This window comes from Arachis hypogaea, chromosome 2 (genome assembly GCF_003086295.3).
Source record: "Arachis hypogaea cultivar Tifrunner chromosome 2, arahy.Tifrunner.gnm2.J5K5, whole genome shotgun sequence".
Lineage (NCBI taxonomy): Eukaryota > Viridiplantae > Streptophyta > Magnoliopsida > Fabales > Fabaceae > Arachis > Arachis hypogaea.
Genome location: NC_092037.1, coordinates 22,130,293 through 22,136,363, shown reverse-complemented (window position 1 = coordinate 22,136,363; position 6,071 = coordinate 22,130,293). Strand labels below are relative to the sequence as shown.

The window sequence follows — 6,071 nt, the reverse complement described above, 5'->3', positions numbered from 1 at the left end:
TGTCACTTACTGTTTGGGCATGTAATTCCACCCTTGGTCCTTTTCCTTGGCGTTACAGGCCACTTTATGGCATTACACGCCATGCATTATTTTTTTTTTTTGGGGAGTTGATTTTTACGAGCTGAAAGGTGTCGTGATTTAAATTGAATGTCCACTACAAATATATGTATATTGTTTTGAAATTTGGATGTTATCTTTCTAATGTCATTAGAATCGTCTTATTTAAACCTTTATAATTCAATAAAGATTTCAAAATTTACAGCATTTACAAATTCTCTTCAAAAACATTGCACGCCAAATTTTCTCCTAAAGGGCGTTACACGCTCATTTCTTCTTTTCTTGGTGGCGTTACACGCCACTATATGTGATTACTCCCAGGAGTTGAGTTTCTTCAAGGCGGGGCACGCCAATAGGTGGCGTTGCATGCCACCTCCATATCTGCTCAAGGGCGTTGCACATCCTCTCTTGGCGTTGCACGCTGCTTTGTACTTACATGCATGGAGGGAGCTAAACGCCCTATATGTGGCATTACATGCCAATGCTCTACATAGCTTTGAATGCTACGTTCTTGGCTCTGCATGCAGCTTCACATGCTTGCCCTTTGTTCCTTAGTTTTCCTTTATTTTAACTATATGTTTTTAAAAACACTTAAAAAACACATTATTAACAAATGATAGTTAAAAATAATTGGTTTATAGGAAGAAACCATAATTAATTCTATGAAAGCATGACATTAATACAAAAAAAAATATTAAAGATGTTAACACATTACAGTACTAAACTTAAAATTTTATTTATTCTCAAACAAAAAGAAAAAAATTAAATTTAGTGAAAAAGAATTAAATCTCTTTAAATGCTCATATTCAATCTTAATAGTGGAATTTTTAAATGAATTCTACAATCATAAATGGATTTTTTTCTCTTAATAAATCTTAAAATCTTGAGAGTGAAGAATTCTCAAGAACTCAAGTTCGGATGATATTATGAGATTCCTCTTCTTAATTTTTTGATTGATCCTTGAATTATTTACTTCATACTTTTAACCGAGAGAAATTTTTAAAATGTTAGTTCTAAGTGTTTTATCTTAAGGTAGGTTTTGATATAGGATTTCAATCAATAATCTCGGATCAGTTGGCCTAAGTTACCAAGTGATAAGGCATTCTTCAGATATAATTACCCAAATCTCTCCTTAACACGGTCATACCACAAACATATAACTAGAGTTTTTTTTTTCTCCCAAACATATTGATACTCAAAGCATCTTTGGACTTCTAAATGTTTTGATTCAAAGCGGCTTTTTATCGTGGACTTTCAATCGATAATCTCAACCCAATTAGTTCAAGTTATCGCGTGATAAAACATCCCTCAAAATAATTATATAAAATTAAGTAAATAAAGTTCAATTGAATATTTTTATTACTTATAATTTAATTTATATTTAATTTTTATTATTTTAAATTATCATTTATCATCAATTGTTACAAAATTTAAATCAATTTTAATATGGCACTAAACAAAATTTTAAACCTCTTAATCAATTAAATTTAATACGCATCATTACTCAATTGAATTACAAATAATGATTAAACATAATTATTATTTATATTAAAATTGTATATTTTTTTGTATTTCTGTTTTGTTGAATATTAATATTGAATCATATATAAATTACTAAATGAAAGTATTGTACAATATTTTTATAAATAAAATCTCAAGTTTAATATTAAGTTATATATTATCTTTAACACCCTAACTACCAAAGCTCACGCTTCCGGCTTTGCAACTCTGATAGCTCGGACATTACGACGACACTTATACTATTTAATACTAAAATATGAGCCTGTTTAAAATTTTAAACCGCAAAACCGCTCCAAAAAAAATACTTTTGCTATACAACGTACATCCATACATACCATAGAGCTTGCAGAAACTCATAAAGAGTACATCCATATATATATACATACATATATATAAAAACAATATTACAAACATTACCCAATACAATTTCTATCCCTCTTACAGAATATATCAGGATAAAGGCGAGGGTACAAAATAATAATCTAAAGCAATACAGAGTATCTCAATAACCAATAAATAAACTCTTCGTGACTTCTGCGCCCACCTCCTGAAAGGGGAAAAATGTAGGGGTGAGAACATCATCTTCGAAAGGGTTCTCAGTAGAGGGTTTTTGGGAATTACTGTAATATGATACGTGAGGATAACCGTACCAGTGATTAATAACCGTCTTATGCCTCTTTTCAAAAACAACGGTTTTCAATAAAAGTAAAGTCGGAAATCTTTTCTGAAAGAGGTACTGTTTAATTTTCAAAACATCAAAAGCCTTTTAAAAAGGTTTATCTAAACTAAACCAAAATAGCCTTTCATATTTTATTCCAAATCAGAAACACAAAACTGAAATCAACCATCGGTTCATCTCATTCCAACCACGGCCCTAGGCCCAAACAATCCAACCATCAACCAATCACCACAATCCAACAGAGTCCCAGATGCAAACACAGATAGGAAGTTCAAGCACAAACAAACAGTTACAGCAAATAGAACAATTAGCAGTTAATCACAAAGGCAAACCAAGTACAATATGCACACCCAAACAATGTCACATAGATGCATATGATGCATGCCTGTCCTAGTGGCTGATGATATCATCTGTCGGTTATCAAGCCATCCCGACGTGTCCGGTAGCTAACCCGAGCACAGTCTCTTTGTTGCGTATTAATATCATTAGAGGGAATATGTGCCCTGTCACCATTAGAGGGTATATACGCCCTGTCGCCATTAGAGGGTATCTGCGCCCTGTCGCCATTAGAGAGTATCGGTGCCCTGTCGCCATTAGAGGGTATCGCATACAACCAGAGAGAAAACACAAGCATACTCGCATACAACATTCATCTCAGCCATCCGGCTTAAATTCACAATTCATTCAATTGCATACATGCAATTGTACTCAACCATGGATCACCATCCATCTCAGCCATCCGGCTCACGGTTCAATCCAGAACCAGCCAATTTATCAATAAATACAGTCCTTCGGCTTAAATTCATAATTCATAATCAGCCCCACGGCTCACAACTCATTCGGCAATCAGCCATAGTTCAATAGCATACACAGCCATTCTGGCTCATAACAAAATCGCACTTCCACCATCCAACATCATCAAATTCATAAAGCGGCATTTAAGCCATAAATTACTTTTCCTCAAATCATTTTACTTTGAAATCAAGTTTCAACTATTTTCAGCCTTAGCTTTAAAGATCTCATTTCTCAAATCATCTCAGGCTCATAAGCCACTTTTACTCAAAGTAAATTCCCCTTTTAAAAACAATGCCACTCTCGGTATCCTCTTTCCAAAACTTCCAAAACCATGGAAAGTAAAGGATTTATTTCAAGGTATTCAAAATCACCTATCCAACAATAGGATTTTATAACAAAAGTTTCTCGGCAGAGTCCCAAGTCTTTAGAGAAGGTCAACCTATATCAATTCCTTAAAACTCATTGAAACTCTTAAAATCATAGATTCTCGGTTCAAGTAAATAAAACTGAGTTTATTATGAAACTGACCATATAAAATCACAAGTTCCAACCCGGTCTAAAAATCAACTCATTTGAAACGGAACCGGTTCGTTTGAATCAAACCACTTTCAGGTTTCTTTTTTGGAACCCATCTTTCTAACTCTTCCAAATTACCTCAAACTTGATTACTCAATCAAAAGTCTAGATTCCTTTAAAATCACTAAAAGCCCCTTTTTATATTGAAATCAATATTAGAGCATCATTCTTTCCTTCAGTAATTCAAACGGTAAAAATAGTTCATTTCTAACTGAGCCGAACTCAACGCATAAAGTTCATTAAATAAATTAAGCTTGAAAACATAATTATTCTTTTAATAAATCAAATAATACAATTTCTCAAATCCAACCCTTTTTAAATAACTTTTCAAATAAGACTAGGATTTTGTAGAAATTTCGACAACACCTCCCCTAAAACTTAGACTTTTGCCACCCGGTTCGGGTCCCAACTAAATCGTTCCTCTTCCCTTTTCAAAAGCTCAAAACCAGAAATCAATTCAAAAGCAAGCTAAATCCAACAATCGCCTCAGTGGCATATCTCAAGGAAACCATTTCAAAACCAACTCAATATCAACCGATTTAACTCATTTCCGAAGCTTTAAAGAAACGGTTTAGCAACAAATCATTTGTCAAAACCAAGCCAATTAAAACAAACCAAACTGGATTCAAAAGAGCGTTCAATATTTCACATTATCAAGAAAATCAACTAAATCCAAATCAATTCTCAATGGATTAAACTCGACCTCAAATCTTTAAAGGAATCAACTCAATCATTCCATTTCACAAAACCGCACAACAAACCAATCAACAAACGTTCATAATCAATCGAGACAAATCAAACCATACATAAGGCCGATACAATCACCAAATACACAATATCTCACATCAGTATCCATATATAATAATTCCAATACATAAAACATAGATTTTGGAAAGCGCCCCTACCTCAAAACACAATATCATAATCCAAAAGCGTCACCGGAACTCTAAATCAACCTGAATTCACCGGCAGCTTACATCATAGCTTTGTTTACTCTCGCAGCAGCAAGGATAACCCTTACGCGCAACATGTGGCTCCGATAACTTAATCCTAGAAAACATTATTATTGCGAAAATCTTAAAACACATCACGGGATATGAACTGGCAAGGTCTCGAGGCAGAGGTACTTACGGCAACTAAGGAATACTAACTGAACCAAAGGACAGAAGCTTCAGCAGTGGTTCTGACAACCACAAAACCGCCGTTGGCAGCCAGAATTGCCGCGACTCAGCCTGCTCCGTTAGCAGTTCCCAGCACCTATTCTCAGCATCGGTGGTGACTCAACAGCACAGGGCAAGCTAACAGAGATTCCAGCAACACCCGCGCCACCACCGGCGGTCGGAAACGCAGAGCCGCAGGTCCTCCGACAGTGACAACATATCATATGACAGCCCCTTTATTAAACACAACAGTTTCAGTGGCAGCTTCAAACTAAAATTGAATTGGCGGAACTAAGAAGAACCAGAAACGGGGCAAGCTTACCAAAGCAATGGCGATCCTAACGGCGGCTTCCAACGGCAGTGGCGGCGGTAGCTCAGAACCAACGGTAATAGCAGCGACGCCCTTCCCCTGCGCGCGCACGTGCATTCCCCTTTTCTCTCATCGGCCCCCCGCATCGCACCCCTCACATTCGCAGTTCTGGGTCCGGCGCGGCTCAACGGCGATTGATGGTGTCTCCCAGGCCTCCAGCAACGACGGCGAGGTACGACGGCCAGCCAGCGCCTCCTTCCTCTCCCTTGCGCGCTCCCTTCACTCACGAGCTCCTTCTCGCCTTCGTGGTACTCTTCAGGTGACAGAACAGGGAGATGGGTGGCAGAATCGCGACTGGGCGAAGACGAACGGCACGGCTTCACGGCGGCAGCTCGCGGGCAGACCGAACGACGGTGGCGCGGCGGCGAGGCGTGGGTCGATCTCCCTGGTTCGCGAGCTCTCTCTCTTCGCCCAGAACTCCCTTTCCCCTCAGCTCGCAACGGCGGCGACGGTGGCAGTGGCACCCCACGCGCCGCCTCCCTCTTCTCCCCTCTTCCCTAATTTTGCCTCTCCTTCTCTTTGTTTCGTTTGTTTCTTCCTCTATTTTCCTTTTTGCCTCTGCATGTGGGTGTCTAGGGTAGAGGGGCAGCAGCTGCTGCTGCTAAGTGTGAGCATAGGAAACTGGGTCGGTTATGGGTCACTGGGTTAGGATTTCATTTTCAAAAATTAGGGTTATAGGTATTTTAGTAATTTCACTTAAAATAGGATAATATAGTAATTAAAAATAAATTTCAATTCAAAAGTAATAATGCATGAAATACTATTTGTTCATCAACTTTACAATTATTTTCAATAAAATACCCAAATCAAATAATAAGAAATAATATACTTAATTTCTTTATTTTTTAAAATAGCAGTATTAATATTTAAAATATTAATTATCTAATCTAAATCATATAAAATCCTTATTATT

General features: G+C 37.2%; 1 long non-coding RNA gene across 1 annotated transcript; it reads right to left on the bottom strand.

The window, feature by feature from the left end:
• Window positions 1-1,883: 1,883 nt before the first annotated feature.
• LOC112722958 (uncharacterized) lies at window positions 1,884-5,815 on the bottom strand. Its single transcript, XR_011871908.1, has 4 exons — window positions 5,111-5,815; window positions 4,760-5,022; window positions 4,534-4,678; window positions 1,884-2,125 (listed from the first exon to the last, which is right to left on the bottom strand). It is a non-coding gene; the product is annotated as an uncharacterized lncRNA (long non-coding RNA).
• Window positions 5,816-6,071: the final 256 nt, after the last annotated feature.